General features: G+C 41.5%; 1 protein-coding gene across 2 annotated transcripts in view; it reads left to right on the plus strand.

The window, feature by feature from the left end:
* The window catches only part of Hr3 (Hormone receptor 3), a 605,631-nt gene that overhangs the window by 203,502 nt on the left and 381,582 nt on the right, over positions 1-20,547 (plus strand). The gene's annotated exons all lie outside the window — the stretch shown is intronic.

A 20,547-nucleotide genomic window follows, 5' to 3' on the forward strand; every position in this document is an offset into this window, starting at 1 on the left:
GCGTGTATGCACCTGGAGAAGAGAGAAGTGTAGAGGAGAGAGAGAGATTTTGGGAAATGTTGAGTGAATTCGTGGGGAGTTTTGAATCAAGTGTGAGAGTAATGGTGGCTGGGGATTTCAATGCTAAAGTGGGTAAAAATGTTATGGAGGGAGTAGTAGGTAAATTTGGGGTGCCAGGGGTAAATGTAAATGGGGAGCCTTTAATTGAGCTATGTGTAGAAAGAAATTTGGTAATAAGTAATACATATTTTATGAAAAAGAGGATAAATAAATATACAAGGTATGATGTAGCACGTAATGAAAGTAGTTTATTAGATTATGTATTGGTGGATAAAAGGTTGATGGGTAGGCTCCAGGATGTACATGTTTATAGAGGGGCAACTGATATATCGGATCATTATTTAGTTGTAGCTACAGTTAGAGTAAGAGGTAGATGGGAAACCATACCCCCGGCCGGGATTGAACCCGCGGTCATAGAGTCTCAAAACTCCAGCCCGTCGCGTTAGCCACTAGACCAGCTAGCTGGTCTAGTGGCTAACGCTATGACCGCGGGTTCAATCCCAGCCGGGGGTATGGTTTGTTTGCAATCGTGTCATTACGATTTCTTGAGTCAGGTAGATGGGAAAAGAGGAAGGTGGCAACAACAAATAAGAGGGAGGTGAGTGTATAAACTAAGGGAGGAGGAAGTTCGGGTGAGATATAAGCGACTATTGTCAGAAAGGTGCGCTAGTGCAAAGATGAGTAGTGGGGGGGTTGAAGAGGGTTGGAATAGTTTTAAAAATGCAGTATTAGAATGTGGGGCAGAAGTTTGTGGTTATAGGAGGGTGGGGGCAGGAGGAAAGAGGAGTGATTGGTGGAATGATGAAGTAAAGGGTGTGATAAAAGAGAAAAAGGTAGCTTATGAGAGGTTTTTACAAAGCAGAAGTGTTATAAGAAGAGCAGAGTATATGGAGAGTAAAAGAAAGGTAAAGAGAGTGATGAGAGAGTGCAAAAGGAGAGCAGATGAAAGAGTGGGAGAGGCACTGTCAAGAAATTTTAATGAAAATAAGAAAAAATTTTGGAGTGAGTTAAACAAGTTAAGAAAGCCTAGGGAAAGTATGGATTTGTCAGTTAAAAACAGAGTAGGGGAGTTAGTAGATGGGGAGAGGGAGGTATTAGGTAGATGGCGAGAATATTTTGAGGAACTTTTAAATGTTAAGGAAGAAACAGAGGCAGTAATTTCATGCACTGGTCAGGGAGGTATACCATCTTTTAGGAGTGAAGAAGAGCAGAATGTAAGTGTGGGGGAGGTACGTGAGGCATTACGTAAAATGAAAGGGGATAAAGCAGCTGGAACTGATGGGATCATGACAGAAATGTTAAAAGCAGGGGGGATATTGTGTTGGAGTGGTTGGTGCTTTTGTTTAATAAATGTATGAAAGAGGGGAAGGTACCTAGGGATTGGCAGAGAGCATGTATAGTCCCTTTATATAAAGGGAAAGGGGACAAAAGAGACTGTAAAAATTATAGAGGAATAAGTTTACTGAGTATACCAGGAAAAGTGTACGGTAGGGTTATAATTGAAAGAATTAGAGGTAAGACAGAATGTAGGATTGCGGATGAGCAAGGAGGTTTCAGAGTGGGTAGGGGATGTGTAGATCAAGTGTTTACATTGAAGCATATATGTGAACAGTATTTAGATAAAGGTAGGGAAGTTTTTATTGCATTTATGGATTTAGAAAAGGCATATGATAGAGTGGATAGAGGAGCAATGTGGCAGATGTTGCAAGTATATGGAATAGGTGGTAAGTTATTAAATGCTGTAAAGAGTTTTTATGAGGATAGTGAGGCTCAGGTTAGGGTGTGTAGAAGAGAGGGAGACTACTTCCCGGTAAAAGTAGGTCTTAGACAGGGATGTGTAATGTCACCATGGTTGTTTAATATATTTATAGATGGGGTTGTAAAGGAAGTAAATGCTAGGGCGTTCGGGAGAGGGGTGGGATTAAATTTTGGGGAATCAAGTTCAAAATGGGAATTGACACAGTTACTTTTTGCTGATGATACTGTGCTTATGGGAGATTCTAAAGAAAAATTGCAAAGGTTAGTGGATGAGTTTGGGAATGTGTGTAAAGGTAGAAAGTTGAAAGTGAACATAGAAAAGAGTAAGGTGATGAGGGTGTCAAATGATTTAGATAAAGAAAAATTGGATATCAAATTGGGGAGGAGGAGTATGGAAGAAGTGAATGTTTTCAGATACTTGGGAGTTGACGTGTCGGCGGATGGGTTTATGAAGGATGAGGTTAATCATAGAATTGATGAGGGAAAAAAGGTGAGTGGTGCGTTGAGGTATATGTGGAGTCAAAAAACGTTATCTATGGAGGCAAAGAAGGGAATGTATGAAAGTATAGTAGTACCAACACTCTTATATGGGTGTGAAGCTTGGGTGGTAAATGCAGCAGCGAGGAGACAGTTGGAGGCAGTGGAGATGTCCTGTTTAAGGGCAATGTGTGGTGTAAATATTATGCAGAAAATTCGGAGTGTGGAAATTAGGAAAAGGTGTGGAGTTAATAAAAGTATTAGTCAGAGGGCAGAAGAGGGGTTGTTGAGGTGGTTTGGTCATTTACAGAGAATGGATCAAAGTAGAATGACATGGAAAGCATATAAATCTATAGGGGAAGGAAGGCGGGGTAGGGGTCGTCCTTGAAAGAGTTGGAGAGAGGGGGTAAAGGAGGTTTTGTGGGCAAGGGGCTTGGACTTCCAGCAAGCGTGCGTGAGCGTGTTAGATAGGAGTGAATGGAGACGAATGGTACTTGGGACCTGACGATCTGTTGGAGTGTGAGCAGGGTAATATTTAGTGAAGGGATTCAGGGAAACCGGTTATTTTCATATAGTCGGACTTGAGTCCTGGAAATGGGAAGTACAATGCCTGCACTTTAAAGGAGGGGTTTGGGATATTGGCAGTTTGGAGGGATATGTTGTGTATCTTTATATGTGTATGCTTCTAAACTGTTGTATTCTGAGCACCTCTGCAAAAACAGTGATAATGTGTGAGTGTGGTGAAAGTGTTGAATGATGATGAAAGTATTTTCTTTTTGGGGATTTTCTTTCTTTTTTTTGGGTCACCCTGCCTCGGTGGGAGACGGCCGACTTGTTGAAAAAATATATATATATATATAAATATATATATATATATATATATATATATATATATATATATATATATATATATATGTGTATGTATGCAATAAGATCACAGTAAACAGGTGATTTCAAAATATGCAAAACAACCACTCTGAAAGAATAGAGTAATTCCAAGCGCTTTCGTGACTACTCACATTATCAAGGAACTATGATAATGTGAGTAGTCACGAAAGCGCTTGGAATTTCTCTATTCTTTCAGAGTGGTTGTTTTGCGTATGTATTTATGTATGTATGTCGTGCTGAATAGATAAAACTTGCTATTTTGGTTTAAATAGCAACGCTCTTCTTGCCAAATAAGGCAAGCCAAAAATTTGTGCATGTAATAATTTCGCAAAAATCATTCTGAACCTAACGAAAAAAATATATTTCATTGAGTTTATTAATTTATTGTAAACTTATCAAAAATAAATTTAGTGGGATTAGGCTAAATTAAATTGCACTTTTATAATAAGGTTAGGTAAGTTTTCTAAGGTTCTTTTGGTCCAAAATTATTAATTTTTACATTAATATGAATGAAAAAATAATCTTTAAACATATAAGAGAAAATTTTGGAAAGGACTTAATTTTAAATGAGTTCTTGCTAATTGACCAGTTTTACCTATTTGGCACGACATATACATTAGAGTGCAAGTTTATATGAGAGTAATTAAAACTGACTTATTTGCATTGTCTCATTCTGGGAAATTGTTAATGATGTTATTAGTATATAATTATTCGTGTTTTAGAGCGATTAGAGAATATTTAATTTTTCCGCCTGAGCCTTTTTTTTTCAAATAAAATTTGTGATAAGATGTGCTTCAAGGTTGTTGTTTAGTGTTTGTACATCAGAGGAGTCGCCATGCAGGATGGTATGCACTCCTTGCTTTGTTTACATCGTTATATTAAATTGAAAACGAAATCAGAGTATTTGAATGCCCTGAATATAACTGGTATGCATTCCGAAACGTTTCGCCTACACAGTAGGCTTCTTCAGTCGGGTACAGAAGAGTAAGCAGGAGTAGTAGAGACGTAAAGACGATGTAATTAGTCCATCACCCTTCAAGGCGTAGTTTTAAGGTAGTCAGTCCCTCAGCCTGGAGAAGAGTTTTGCTTCATAGTCTGCAACAATGTTCCATTTACATTGATAGGTTAGGTAAGGCTGGTCAGGAAACAGGACAAGTGTTTCCTGACGCGGGTCTTAGTCATGTGATGATCCGCCAGTGGAGCTTTTGGTCATCTGACCGAGGCCTTTCGCCGGCTTACCTCTCCGCCCCTTGAAAAATTAAGGGTTTTGATTATAACCATCGAGTTTCAGTATTTTTTTTACATTGGTAGGTTTAGCGTTTCTTGATAATAATAATAATAATTTACATTGCTCTCTGTAATATTGTACCTCAGATTTATTTTTTTCTGAAGTCGCTGGTTAAATTGACATCTTATTTTCTGTGAAGAAAACACTGAAGTTACAGACCAAGCGTTTATTGGGACATCGTTGCACTCTGTATAGAGCTTTGGGACACCGTGGTAAAGCTCTACACAGAGCAAAACGTTTTGTCTCAGTGAAAGCCTATTTTGCGAAACGTGTCTTTTCTTCGCTATCATCGACAGTACAACATTTTGATGGGTCTTGTTCTCTTTTGTAAACTAGTTTATCTTGTGTTTTGTGGTTCTCCTTGTCTACGTCACAGCTAGCAACCTGCCTTGTTTATGATAAAACATGTCTGCTTGTATCAAGTGCATTTGCTTAACTTAGTGAAAGGATTGCTGTTTGTTTGCTAGTGTGTGTGTGTGTGTGTGTGTGTGTGTGTGTGTGTGTGTGTGTGTGTGTGTGTGTGTGTGTTCTGGCAGACCCCTCAGTGCCTCCACTTCATTAATGAGAAAGCTAATAGCGCAAATTCTCTGGCAACAGTGTGTAACCCATGCATGGTTGCCTGGCATTCTCAGCCTTGCTTGCACCTCACACCCGTCCCCACCAATCATAACCTCTGTACATGCCTACATTCAGCTCTCATTGGCTGATTATTCCGCCTGCTGGCCAATGGGAGCGAGTCTTCTGGGGCACTAGTGAAAGTGAATGTTGCCGGATCTCTGCATGATAACCCACTAAATAAATGTATGCATGAAGCCATGTAATATTATTTATATATTTTTTTTTTTTTTGCACAGCGGCGGCGGTGGCGGCGGCGGCCACATGTTGGATAAATGGGTAGTAACATTTATTGTTTGTGTGTTTGTTGAGGCAGGATAAGCAGAGTTATCTCTCAGTCATCTTCCTCACTCGTGATCCTCGCCAGCTGGTGTGTTTGTTGTTACTTCTGCAGTGTTTTATAAGATTCAAGATGAAACATCCTCTCTTAGGTTTTTTACAAATTACGATTTGGAATTTCTCTCTCTCTCTCTCTCTCTCTCTCTCTCTCTCTCTCTCTCTCTCTCTCTCTCTCTCTCTCTCTCTCTCTCTCTCTCTCTCTCTCTTGTACACACACACACACACACAGGATGTTCCAGAGATTGGACACAGTAACAAGGGGACACAGTTGGAAGTTGAAGACACAGATGAATCACAGGGATGTTAGGAAGTATTTCTTCAGCCACAGAGTAGTCAGTAAGTGGAATAGTTTGGGAAGCGATGTAGTGGAGGCAGGATCCATACATAGCTTTAAGCAGAGGTATGATAAAGCTCACGGTTCAGGGAGAGTGACCTAGTAGCGACCAGTGAAGAGGCGGGGCCAGGAGCTTGGACTCGACCCCTGCAATCTCAACTAGGTGAGTAGATGAGTACACACACACACACACACACACACACAAACACACACACACATATATATATAGTATATATATATATATGTGTGTGTGTGTGTGTGTGTGTGTGTGTGTGTGTGTGTGTGTGTGTGTGTGTGTGTGTGCGTGTGCTTAACAATTTGGAAACAGCTAAATTATTTACAAACATTGTCTCTACGTCCACAACAGGACTCGAACCTGCAAACTCTGTATCAGAGTCCACAGTACTGTACCACGGAGCCATATATGTGTGCATGTGCATGTGTGTGTGTGTGTGTATTTCTTCAGCCACAGAGTAGTCAGTAAGTGGAATAGTTTGGGAAGCGATGTAGTGGAGGCAGGATCCATACATAGCTTTAAGCAGAGGTATGATAAAGCTCACGGTTCAGGGAGAGTGACCTAGTAGCGACCAGTGAAGAGGCGGGGCCAGGAGCTTGGACACGACCCCTGCAATCTCAACTAGGTGAGTAGATGAGTACACACACACACACACACACACACACACACACACACACACATATATATATAGATATATGTGTGTGTGTGTGTGTGTGTGTGTGTGTGTGTGTGTGTGTGTGTGTGTGTGTGTGTGTGTGTGTGTGTGCGTGTGCTTAACAATTTGGAAACAGCTAAATTATTTACAAACATTGTCTCTACGTCCACAACAGGACTCGAACCTGCAAACTCTGTATCAGAGTCCACAGTACTGTACCACGGAGCCATATATGTGTGCATGTGCATGTGTGTGTGTGTGTGTGTGTGTGTGTGTGTGTGTGTGTGTGAACAATTCAAGATATAAAGGAGCACTAGACGAGCTAGCCAACATGATGCCTTACATCACAGCCATAAGCAACCGGATGTCCTAGGACGTGTTACCAGTCCTTTAACCACCACCACAACTACATTACCATCACTGCTACCACCAGTGCTGCTACCATTCACCAACACTACTACACTACCACCACTGTTACTATCACCACTATTACCCTACCACCACTGTTACCATCACTACTACCATCACCACTACACTACCACCCCAACCACTACTCTTACCGTCACCACTACTACCATCACTACTACATCACCACTATTACCACTACTACCACCACTGCCTTCACCACCTCTACTACTATCACCACTACGAACACCACCGCCACCCGCCGCCACCACCACCACCAATCACCACCACCAAAACAACAATAACAAGAACCACTTAAAACCTGCAGTTAGCACAACAAAGGCAATAACAACAGCCACTAACCACTTCCCACTACCACAACAAGACCAAGAACAACAACTACCACCACCAACAAACATTCTCTCCTACACAGTGTTGGCTCGTGTTTACAAAATAAATTTCCCTGTGAAATAACATTATAAAGATATTTTTTTCCTGTGATAACAAGTCATATTATTGGAAACACTGCTTATGTTGTATTACATGTGTTGTGTTGCATGTGTTGTGTTGACTGTTGTATTACCTATGTTGTGTTGCATGTGTTGTGTTGACTTTTGTTGACTGTGTTGTGTTTTCTGTGTTGTGTTGCCTGTGTTGTGTTTTCTGTGTTGTGTTGCATGTGCTGTGTTGCCTGTGTTTTGTTTTCTGTGTTGTGTTGCATGTGTTGTGTTGCCTGTGTTGTGTATTCTGTGTTGTGTTACATGTGTTGTGTTGCCTGTGTTTTGTTACATGTGTTGTGTTGCCTGTGTTGTGTGGACTTGTGTTGCCTGCGTTGTGTTGCATGTGTTGTGTTGCCTGTGTTGTGTTGACTGTGTTGTATTACCTGTGTTGTGTTGACTGTATTGTGTTAACTGTGTTGTGTTGCATGTGTTGTGTTGACTGTTTTGTGCTGCTTGTGTTGTGTTGTAAGTGTTGTGTTAACTGTATTGTATTACCTGTGTTGTGTTGACTGTTTTGTGTTGCTTGTGTTGACTTGTTTGTGTTGCCTGAGTTGTGATTGTGTTGTAATGCCTGTGTCATGATGCCTGTGTTGTGATGCTTGTGTTGTGATATTTGTGTTGTGATGCTTGTGTTGTGATGCTTGTTTTGTGATGTATGTGTTTTGATGTTGTGTTGTGATGTTTGTGTTGTGATGCTTGTGTTGTGGTGCTTGTGTTATGATTCCTGTGTTGTGATGCTTGTGTTAGGGTGCCTGTGTTATAATTCCTGTATTGTGATGCTTGTGTTAGGGTGCCTGTGTTGTAGTGCTTGTGTTGTGGTGCTTGTGTTGTGGTGCCTGTGTTGTGATTCTTGTGTTGTGATGCTTGTGTTGTGATTCTTGTGTTGTGATGCTTGTGTTGTGGTGCTTGTGTTGTGATTCCTGTGTTGTGATGCTTGTGTTGTGGTGCTTGTGTTGTGATTCTTGTGTTGTGATCCTGTGTTGTGATGCTTGTTTTGTGATGCTTGTGTTGTAATGCTTGTGTTGTGATTCCTGTGTTGTGATGCTTGTATTGTGATGCTTGTGTTTTGATATTTGTGTTGTGATGTTTGCGTTGTGATGCTTGTGTTGTGATGCGTGTTTTGTGACGTTTGTGTTGTGATGACTGTACTTGAGCAATTGTGGTTCCATGGGTTGAATGTCAGCTCCTGAGTTCACTCTGTCCTAGCTGTGTGAGCTCTATCATACTTTTAAAGCTATGTATAAATTATATCTCTACCACTGTGCTGTCTAAGTTCAACTTCCTGGTCACTCTAAGGCTAAAGAAGTATTTCCTAACATCCCTGTGACTCATGTGTGCTTTTAAATTCCAGCTATGACCTCGTGTGCCTGAGATCTGCCTCTCAGACTCTTCATGTCCACTGTAAATTCTTCTAAGTATTTTGTACGTCATAATAATGTTACCTCTGTCCCGTCTATCATCTAGTGTCATCATGTTTAGCTCCTTTAGCCTCTCCTTAAAGTTCATACCTCTCAACTCTGGGACCAGTTTTGTTGCATACCTTTGCACTTTTTCCAGCTTTACATACTTTACCAAATGCAGGTTCCATACTGGCGCTGCATATTCCAAGATTGACCTGACATATACCGTGTATAAGGTCGTGAATGTTTCCTTGTTGATGCTCCTGAAAGGCAGATTTAAATTTGCCAGTCTTATTTTTGCTTCAGCAGTTATTCAGTGTATCTCTGTCTCAGGTGACATGCTGGGAACTATGTCCACCCCGAGGTCTTCTTTCAGGGAGGTTTGCAACATTTCTCCCCTGATCCTGAACGCTGTTTCCGGACGTCTTTGCTCTTCACTGAATTTCATAACTTTACATTTGCTGGAGTTAAATTCCAGTTGTGACTTGTCATAGCAATCCTGTAACTTGCCTAGATATATTTGTAGTCTTTCCTGGTCTCTTGTGTCACTCACGTGAATTGAAGCAGGTGTGTGACACGTGTATTAAACTTTTGTTAAGTGTGAGGCTTGAAGCAGCTGTATAAGTCAGGTGTGTGAGGTTTGAGGCAGGTACATGAGACTTGAAGAAGGTGTATGTCAGGTATGTGAAGTCTAAAGCAGTTTGAGACTTAACTCAGATGTGTGAAGTTTGAGACAGGTGCATGAGACTTAAAGCAGGTATATAAGTCAGTTGTATGAGGTGTAAGGCAGTTTAAAGCAGGTATGTGACAAGTGTTCGAGGCTTAAGTCAGGTGTGTGAGGCTTGTTGGACGCCATGACGTTCATTAAAGGAGTTAGGTTATCTTGTGGTGTCGTCATGGTAATCAAGTAATAAGTTATACATCACCATGAGGATGTCATCACGTGGAACACGATAACTTGCAATAACACATCTTCAATGCAAGATCTTGCAACAATATAACATCCGGCTGCTTTTACTGACTCATTCTAACTAGCTCGGGAAGCAATGACTGCACACTTCCAGTTCCTTCAAGATTTTTATATTGTATGGGACCTGCCAATTATGGACCAGTAGGCCTAGTGTAGTTTTTCTCCATATGTTGCTATACTCAAAAAAAAAAAAATGATGTAGGTTAGGTTAGGTTTGTCAGGAAACAGGACAAGCGTTTTCTGAGGCGGGTCTTTTTCAAATGATGACCCGCAGTTGGAGCTTTTGGTCATCTGACCGAGGCCTTCCACTGGCTTACCGGTCAACCCCTTTAAAAATTATGACAATGATTATAACCATTAGACAATTATTCAACTTCTTAATAAAGTAAGGTAAGGTCAGGTAAAGCGAATAAAATGTTACAAAAGCGTTACCATAGAAATCAGCTTTGATAAGAGAGAGAGATAGCGATAGAGATAATGCTGTGAAAGTCTAAAGTCCCGGTGTTACGGGTGATGGAGGAAGGGTAGTATGGTCTCCGCTTGTCAGGTTTAAATTCACTCCGATAAGGTAGTGTTATCGAAGCAGTTAACAGTTATCATGACCAAGCCACAGAGTTATTGAACGCCACCGGTCACCTTGTTACCATTATATATATATATATATATATATATATATATATATATATATATATATATATATGTCGTGCCGAATATGTAAAACTGGTCAATTAGCAAGAACTCATTTAAAATTAAGTCCTTTCTAAAAATTTTCTCTTATACGTTTTAAGATATGTTTTTTTCATTAATGTTGATGTAAAAAAATATAATTTTGCACCTAAAGGAACTTAGAAAACTTACCTAACCTTATTACAACAATAACAATTTATTTTAGCCTAACCCAACTAAATATATTTAAAATATGTTTACAATTATTTAATACTAAACAAACACAATCAAATATATTTTTTTCGTTAGGTTCAGAATGATTTTGGCGAAATTATTGCATACACAAATTTTCACTTGTCCTATATGGCAAGATGAACGTTGCTATTTAAGCCAAGATCGCAAGTTCTGCCTATTCGGCACGACATATATATATATATATATATATATATATATATATATATATATATATATATATATATATATATATATATATATATATATATATATATATATATATATATATATATATATATATATATATATATATATATATATATATATATATATATATATATATATATATATATATATATATATGTCGTGCTGAATAGGCAGAATTTGCGATCTTGGCTTAAATAGCAACGTTCATCCTGCCATATAGGACAAGTGAAAATTTGTGTTTGCAATAATTTCGCCAAAATCATTCTGAACCTAACGAAAAAAATATATTTCACTGTGCTTGGTTAGTATTAAATTACTGTAAACAAATCTAAAATATATTTAGTTGGGTTAGGCTAAAATTGTGTGTGTGTTTTGGTTTATTGGTTGGGTTGTTTGTATTATAACTTAATCTGTTTGAAAGCCAGTACAGCCAGACTTTGTCCGGTGCTTCCCTATACCAAGTAGCCAGCTTTGTCCGGTGCTTCCCTATACCAAGTAGCCAGCTTTAGGCAGTACAGCATTCCGGAACCTTAAATTGGGAGGGAGGAGCATCCCTTGGAAGGAGTTCATCCATTGGGGAGATCACCCCTTCGGAGAGCAACCTTTGGAAAAGTAATTGGGAGGAGGGAGCATCCCTTGGGAGGAGAGCTTCCATCGGGGAGAGCACCCCTTGGGAGAGCAACCCTTGGAAGAGCATACCTTGGGGAGAGCACCCCTTGGGGAGAGCACCCCTTGGGGAGAGCACCCCTTGGGAGAGCAACCCTTGGAAGAGCATGCCTTGGGGAGAGCACCCCTTGGGGAGAGCACCCCTTGGGGAGAGCACCCCTTGGAGGGAGAGCATCTTTTGAGAAGAGAATTCCTTGGGAAGAGCATCATTTTGAGACAGCATCCCTTGGGAAAAAACATTCCTTGGGGGTAATTTGTGAGGGTTACACTGTATTGAATTGTACATCACTAGAAAGCTCGTTTTCTACTGATTTCACAAATTTGTATATTACCAACCCAGCCTGATCAGTTGCAATACCCCAACACCCCCTTCCTGAGTAAGATGTGGGGGTGTGACCCCATCACCCGCCTCCTGACAAGGAGGGTGCAGGGAACAAGACTCCGAAATACAAGCGTAACCCATTTTTTCACTTATACTTGTAACTTATGTTAGGAGGAACTTAGTATGGCAGGCCAACTTGGGGTTATTCTGCTGGTGCTTAATATAACTGGGCGTCGATTCCCAGGTGAGGTTGTGAGGTTGCTGCTAAGACTTATATTACCTCATACTGAAGTAGTGTATCACCTCACACTGAGGCAGTGTACCACCTCACACTGAGGCAGTGTCACCTCACACTGAAGCAGTGTGTCACCTCACACTGAGGCAGTGTGTCACCTCACACTGAGGCAGTGTGTCACCTCACACTGTGGCAGTGTGTCACCTCACTGGTCGCACTGTGTATGTGTCACACTACCTGAGTACTCACCTAATAGTGGTTGCAGGGGTCGAGACTCAGCTCCTGTCACACTACCTGTGCGTGTGTTACACTACCAGAGTGTCACACTACCTGTGTGTCACACTACCTGTAAGTGTCACACTACCTGTGAATGTCACACTACCTGAGTCACACTACATGTGTGTCACTACCTGAGTGTCACACTACTTGAGTGTCACACTACCTGTGAGTGTCACACTAACTGTGCCACACTACTTGTGAGTGTCACACTACCTGTGAGTGCCACACTACCTGTGTACTAACCTAGTTGTACTCACCTAGTTGAGGTTGCAGGGGTCGAGTCCAAGTTCCTGGACCCGCCTTTTCACTGGTCGCTACTAGGTCACTCTCCCTGAACCGTGAGCTTTATCATACCTCTGCTTAAAGCTATGAATGGATCCTGCCTCCACTACATCGCTTCTCAAGCTATTCCACTTCCTGACTACTCTGTGGCTGAAGAAATACTTCCTAACATCCCTGTGATTCATTTGTGTCTTCAACTTCCAACTGTGTCCCCTTGTTACTATGTCCAATCTCTGAAACATCCTGTCTTTGTCCACCTTGTCAATTCCTCTCAGTATTTTGTATGCCGTTATCATGTTCTCACTATCTCTCCTGTCCTCCAGTGTCATCAGGTTGATTTCCCTTAACCTCTCCTCGTAGGACATACCTCTTAGCTCTGGGACTAGTCTTGTTGCAAACCTTTGCGCTTTCTCTAGTTTCTTTACGTGCTTGGCTAGGTGTGGGTTCCAAACTGGTGCCGCATGCTCCAATATGGGCCTAACGTACACGGTGTACAGGGTCCTGAACGATTCCTTATTAAGATGTCGGAATGCTGTTCTGAGGTTTGCTAGGCGCCTATATGCTGCAGCCGTTATTTGGCTGATGTGCGCTTCAGGAGATGTGCCTGGTGTTATATTCACCCCAAGATCTTTTTCCTTGAGTGAGGTTTGTAGTCTCTGGCCCCCTAGACTGTACTCCGTCTGCGGTCTTCTTTGCCCTTCTCCAATCTTCATGACTTTGCACTTGGTGGGATTGAACTCCAGGAGCCAATTGCTGGACCAGGTCTGCAGCCTGTCGAGATCCCTTTGTAGTTCTGCCTGGTCTTCGATCGAATGAATTCTTCTCATCAACTTCACGTCATCTGCAAACAGGGACACCTCGGAGTCTATTCCTTCCGTCATGTAGTTCAGAAATACCAGAAACAGCACTGGTCCTAGGACTGACCCCTGTGGGACCCCGCTGGTCACAGGTGCCCACTCTGACACTTCGCCACGTACCATTACTCGCTGCTGTCTTCCTGACAAGTATTCCCTGATCCATTGTAGTGCCTTCCCTGTTATCCCTGCTTGGTCCTCCAGTTTTTGCACTAATCTCTTGTGTGGAACTGCGTCAAACGCCTTCTTGCAGTCCAAGAAAATGCAATCCACTCACCCCTCTCTCTCTTGTCTTACTGCTGTCACCATGACATAGAACTCCAGTAGGTTTGTGACACAGGATTTCCCATCCCTGAAACCACGTTGGCTGCTGTTGGTAAGATCATTCCTTTCTAGGTGTTCCACCACTCTTCTGATAATCTTCTCCATGACTTTGCATACTATACATGTCAGTGACACTGGTCTGTAGTTTAGTGCTTCATGTTTGTCTCCTTTTTAAAAGATTGGGACTACATTTGCTGTCTTCCATGCCTCATGCAATCTCCCTGTGTGTGCAATTCCCTGTGTGTCACACTACCTGTGAGTGTCTCACTAACTGTGAATGTCACACTACCTGTGTGTACTCACCTAGTTGAGGTTGCAGGGGTCGAGTCCAAGCTCCTGGCCGCGCCTCTTCACTGGTCGCTAGTAGGCCACTCTCCCTGAACCGTGAGCTTTATCATACCTCTGCTTAAAGCTATGTATGGATCCTGCCTCCACTACATCGCTTCCCAAACTATTCCACTTGCTGACTACTCTGTGGCTGAAGAAATACTTCCTAACATCCCTGTAATTCATCTGTGTCTTCAACTTCCAACTGTGTCCCCTTGTTGCTGTATCACACTACCTGAGCGTGTCACACTACCTGTGAGTGTCACACTACCTGTGTCACACTGCCTGTGTGTCACACTACCTGTGTGTATCACACTACCTGTGAGTGTCACACTGCCTGTGTGTCACACTACCTGTGAGTGTCACACTACCTGTGTGTGTGTCACACTACCTGTGAGTGGCACACTGCCTGTGTGTCACACTACTTCTGAGTGTCACATTACCTGTGAGTGTCACACTACCTGTGTGTGTCACACTACCTGTGTCACACTTCCTGTGGGTGTCACACTACCTGTGTGTGTTACACTACCTGTGTGTGTCACACTATCTGTGGGTATCACACTACCTGAGTGTCACACTACCTGTGTGTGTCACACTCTGTGGGCGTCACATTACCTGAGTGTCACACTACCCATGTCACAGTGACCAGAGTCACTTGCAGTCATTCGTGTGGGAGTCACGGGGGGAGACCTTTGCCAGCGCTGAGTTGGTTATCAATATTGATGGTGACATTTTCTCGTGAAAGTTGCCTGGGAAGGATACAATGTTGTCTGCTGCCTCTCTCTAGGTTCCTCTCAGGAGGTGGTCTGCTGCCTCTCTCTAGGTTCCTCTCAGGAGGTGGTCTGCTGCCTCTCTCTAGGTTCCTCTCAGGAGGTGGTCTGCTGCCTCTCTCTAGGTTCCTCTCAGGAGGTGGTCTGCTGCCTCTCTCTAGGTTCCTCTCAGGAGGTGGTCTGCTGCCTCTAGGTTCCTCTCAGGAGGTGGTCTGCTGCCTCTAGGTTCCTCTCAGGAGGTGGTCTGCTGCCTCGCTCTAGGTTCCTTTCAGGAGGTGGTCTGCTGCCTCTAGGTTCCTCTCAGGAGGTGGTCTGCTGCCTCTAGGTTCCTCTCAGGAGGTGGTCTGCTGCCTCCCTCTAGGTTCCTCTCAGGAGGTGGTCTGCTGCCTCTAGGTTCCTCTCAAGAGGTGGTCTGCTGCCTCTCTCTAGGTTCCTCTCAGGAGGTGGTCTGCTGCCTCTCTCTAGGTTCCTCTCAGGAGGTGGTCTGCTGCCTCTCTCTAGGTTCCTCTCAAGAGGTGGTCTGCTGCCTCGCTCTAGGTTCCTCTCAGGAGGTGGTCTGCTGCTTCTCTCTAGGTTCCTCTCAGGAGGTGGTCTGCTGCCTCTCTCTAGGTTCCTCTCAGGAGGTGGTCTGCTGCCTCTCTCTAGGTTCCTCTCAAGAGGTGGTCTGCTGCCTCGCTCTAGGTTCCTTTCAGGAGGTGGTCTGCTGCCTCTAGGTTCCTCTCAGGAGGTGGTCTGCTGCCTCTAGGTTCCTCTCAGGAGGTGGTCTGCTGCCTCTCTCTAGGTTCCTCTCAGGAGGTGGTCTGCTGCCTCTAGGTTCCTCTCAGGAGGTGGTTGCTGCCTCTAGGTTCCTCTCAGGAGGTGGTCTGCTGCCTCTAGGTTCCTCTCAGGAGGTGGTCTGCTGCCTTCTCTACATTCCTCTCAGGAGGTGGTCTGCTGACAAGAATGTTGTCTGCTGACTCTGTCTAGGTTCCTCTCAGGAGGTGGTCTGCTGCCTTTCTCTACGTTCCTCTCAGGAGGTGGTCTGCTGACAAGAATGTTGTCTGCTACTCCTGCCTCTCTCTAGGCTCCTCTCATAAGGTGGTCTCCTGACTAGAATGTCTGCTGCCCCTGCCTCTTTCTAAGTTCCTTTCAGAAGGAGGTCTGCTGACAAGGATGTTGTCTGCTGCTCCTGCCTCTCTCCAGTTTCCTTTTACGTGTTCTTTTGTGAGCAGCAAAGTTCTGCCGTATAATTTGGTGGGCTCTTAACTTCAGAGGTCTGCTGTATAGTGTGGCAGGCTGTGAGCGGCAGAGGTCTGCTGTATCGTGTGGTGGACTGTTAACTTCAGATGTCTGCTGTATAGTGTGGTGGGCTGTTAACTTCAGAGGTCTGCTGTATAGTGTGGTGGGCTGTTAACTTCAGATGTCTGCTGTATAGTGTGGTGGGCTGTTAACTTCAGAGGTCTGCTGTATAGTGTGGTGGGCTGTTAACTTCAGATGTCTGCTGTATAGTGTGGTGGGCTGTTAACTTCAGAGTTCTGCTGTATAGTGTGGTGGGCTGTTAACTTCAGAGGTCTGCTGTATAGTGTGGTGGGCTGTTAACTTCAGAGGTCTGCTGTATAGTGTGGTGGGCTGTTAACTTCAGAGGTCTGCTGTATAGTGTGGTGGGCTGTTAACTTCAGATGTCTGCTGTGTAGTGTGGTGGGCTGTTAACTTCAGAGGTCTGCTGTATAGTGTGGTGGGCTGTTAACTTCAGAGGTCTGCTGTATAGTGTGGTGGGCTGTTAACTTCAGAGGTCTGCTGTATAGTGTGGTGGGCTGTTAACTTCAGAGGTCTGCTGTATAGTGTGGTGGGCTGTTAACTTCAGAGGTCTGCTGTATAGTGTGGTGGGCTGTTAACTTCAGAGGTCTGCTGTATAGTGTGGTGGGCTGTTAACTTTAGATGTCTGCTGTGTAGTGTGGTGGGCTGTTAACTTCAGAGGTCTGCTGTATAGTGTGGTGGGCTGTTAACTTCAGAGGTCTGCTGTATAGTGTGGTGGGCTGTGAACCGCACCAGTCTGCTGCAAAGTGTGGTAGGTCGTGAGCAGCAGAGGTCTGCAGGTTTTTAAAAAAAATATGAAAGTTTACATTTGTTTGTGTACGTCTGCAGTCTTGTTTGTGTACGTCTGCAGCCTTGTTTGTGTACGTCTGCAGTCTTGTTTGTGTACGTCTACCGTCTTGTTTGTGTACGACTACAGTCTTGTTTGTGTACGTCTACAGTCTTGTTTGTGTACGTCTACAGTCTTGTTTGTGTACGTCTACAGTCTTGTTTGTGTACGTCTGAAGTCTTGTTTGTGTACGTCTACAGTCTTGTTTGTGTACGTCTGAAGTCTTGTTTGTGTACGTCTACAGTCTTGTTTGTGTACGTCTGAAGTCTTGTTTGTGCACGTCTACAGTCTTGTTTGTGTACGTCTGAAGTCTTGTTTGTGCACGTCTACAATCTTATTTGTGTACGTCTACAGTCTTGTTTGTGTACGTCTACAGTCTTGTTTGTGTACGTCTACCGTCTTGTTTGTGTACGTCTACAGTCTTGTTTGTGTACGTCTACAGTCTTGTTTGTGTACGTCTGAAGTCTTGTTTGTATACGTCTGCAGACTTCACCTACACTAAAGGCTTGAATAAAAAATTTTTTTTTTAATTTTAGCAATGTATTACTGATGCCAGAACACTTTTTTTTTTTAGTATAGATTCCAACTATCTCTCTCTCTCTCTCTCTCTCTCTCTCTCTCTCTCTCTCTCTCTCTCTCTCTCTCTCTCTCTCTCTCTCTCTCTCTCTTTGAGACAAGGGGACATCCTCCTACCATTACTCTTTCAGTTATATATTTATGATGTGATTCAAACTACATCTGTGGTAGTGGTTAAGTTTGTCAGGAAACAGAACAAGTGTTTAGTGACGCGGGTCTTAGTCATATTGATGACCCGCAGCTGGAGCTTTTGGTCATCTGACCGAGGCCTTCCGCTGGCTTACCAGTTATTCGTAATTTCCGGGTCATTACAAACGAGGTGATTTTCTAGTTAATAAGAAAGTGGAAAAGAGACTACGTATGTCTTATACAAAATTCATTTTTTTTTAAGTCTTTAAAGGGTTAATGTTCTCACACTGTTGTTTTTATTTCCATCATTTTGCATGTCTCATCATGTCTCATCGTATCTCATCATGTCTCGTCATGTCTCGTCATGTCTCGCGACTCTGTAATACTGATAAACTTCTAAGTTATAGATATTTTTTCTTCAAAATTATTTAAAAAAAAAATGTTGGGTGACTTACTGATAATAGTGACACTAACAGTCACACTAGTAATGACAATAATAGTCACAGTAGTAGTCATCATAGTAGTTACAATAGTAGTTATAATAGTCGCAGTAGCAGTTACAATAGTAGTCAAAGTAGTAGTCATAATAGTAGTTATAACAGTAGTCACAGTAGTAGTCATAATAGTAGTCATAATAGTAGTCACAGTAGTAGTCACAATAGTAGTCATAATAGTAGTCACAGTAGTAGTCACAATAGTAGTCATAATAGTAGTCACAGTAGTAGTCACAATAGTAGTCATAATAGTAGTCACAGTAGTAGTCACAATAGTAGTTATAATAGTCGCAGTAGCAGTTACAATAGTAGTCATAATAGTAGTCATAATAGTAGTCACAGTAGTAGTCATAATAGTAGTCACAGAAGTAGTCACAATAGTAGTCATAATAGTAGTCACAGTAGTCACAATAGTAGTCATAATAGTCACAGTAGTAGTTACAATAGTAGTCACAGTAGTAGTTACAATAATAGTCACAGTAGTAGTCATAATAGTAGTCACAATAGTAGTTATAATAGTAGTCACAGTAGCAGGTTACAATAGTAGTCACAGTAGCAGTTACAATAGTAGTCACAGTAGTAGTTACAATAGTAGTCACAGTAGTAGTTACAATAGTAGTCACAGTAGTAGTTACAATAATAGTCACAGTAGTAGTTACAATAGTAGTCACAATAGTAGTTATAATAGTAGTCACAGTAGTAGTTACAATAGTAGTCACAGTAGTAGTTACAATAATAGTCACAATAGTAGTTATAATAGTCACAATAGTAGTTATAATAGTAGTCACAGTAGTAGTTACAATAGTAGTCACAGTAGTAGTTACAATAGTAGTCACAGTAGTAGTTACAATAATAGTCACAGTAGTAGTCATAATAGTAGTCACAATAGTAGTTATAATAGTAGTCACAGTAGCAGGTTACAAAAGTAGTCACAGTAGTAGTCATAATAGTGGTCATAATAGTAGTCACAGTAGTAGTCACAATAGTAGTCATAATAGTAGTCACAGTAGTAGTTACAATAGTAGTCAATAGTAGTCATAATAGTAGTTGTAATAGTAGTCACAGTAGTAGTTACAATAGTCACAGCAGCAGTTACAATAGTCACAATAGTAGTCATAATAGTCACAGTAGTAGTTACAATAATAGTCACAGTAGTAGTTACAGTAATAGTCACAGTAGTAATCATAATAGTAGTCATAATAGTAGTCATAATAGTAGTCACAATAGTAGTCATAATAGTAGTCACAATAATAGTCATAATAGTAGTCACAATAGTAGTCATAATAGTAGTCATAATAGTAGTCATAATAGTAGTCACAATTGTAGTCATAATAGTAGTCACAATAGTAGTCATAATAGTTGTCATAATAGTAGTCATAATATTAGTCACAATAGTAGTCATAATAGTAGTCATAATAGTAGTCACAATAGTAGTCATAATATTAGTCATAATAGTAGTCACAATAGTAGTCATAATAGTAGTCATAATAGTAGTCATAATAGTCACAGTAGTAGTCATAATAGTAGTCATAATAGTCACAGTAGTAGTCATAATAGTAGTCATAATAGTAGTCACAGTAGTAGTCATAATAGTAGTCACAATAGTAGTCATAATAGTAGTCATAATAGTAGTCACAATAGTAGTCATAATAGTAGTCACAATAGTAGTCATAATAGTAGTCACAGTAGTAGTCATAATAGTAGTCACAATAGTAGTCATAATAGTAGTCACAATAGTAGTCACAATAGTCACAATAGTAGTCATAATAGTAGTCATAATAGTAGTCACAATAGTAGTCATAATAGTAGTCACAGTAGTAGTCATAATAGTAGTCACAATAGTAGTCATAATAGTCACAGTAGTAGTCATAATAGTAGTCACAGTAGTAGTCATAATAGTAGTCATAATAGTAGTCACAGTAGTAGTCATAATAGTAGTCACAATAGTAGTCATAATAGTAGCCATAATAGTAGTCACAATAGTAGTCATAATAGTAGTCATAATAGTAGTCACAGTAGTAGTCATAATAGTAGTCACAATAGTAGTCATAATAGTAGTCACAATAGTAGTCACAATAGTAGTCATAAGTCACAATAGTAGTCATAATAGTAGTCACAATAGTAGTCATAATAGTCATAATAGTAGTCACAGTAGTAGTCGTAATAATAGTCATAATAGTAGTCATAATAGTAGTCACAATAGTAGTCATAATAGTAGTCACAATAGTAGTCATAATAGTAGTCATAATAGTAGTCACAATAGTAGTCATAATAGTAGTCACAATAGTAGTCGCAATAGTAGTCATAATAGTAGTCACAATAGTAGTCACAATAGTAGTCATAATAGTAGTCATA

This window comes from Cherax quadricarinatus, chromosome 83 (assembly GCF_038502225.1).
Source record: "Cherax quadricarinatus isolate ZL_2023a chromosome 83, ASM3850222v1, whole genome shotgun sequence".
Lineage (NCBI taxonomy): Eukaryota > Metazoa > Arthropoda > Malacostraca > Decapoda > Parastacidae > Cherax > Cherax quadricarinatus.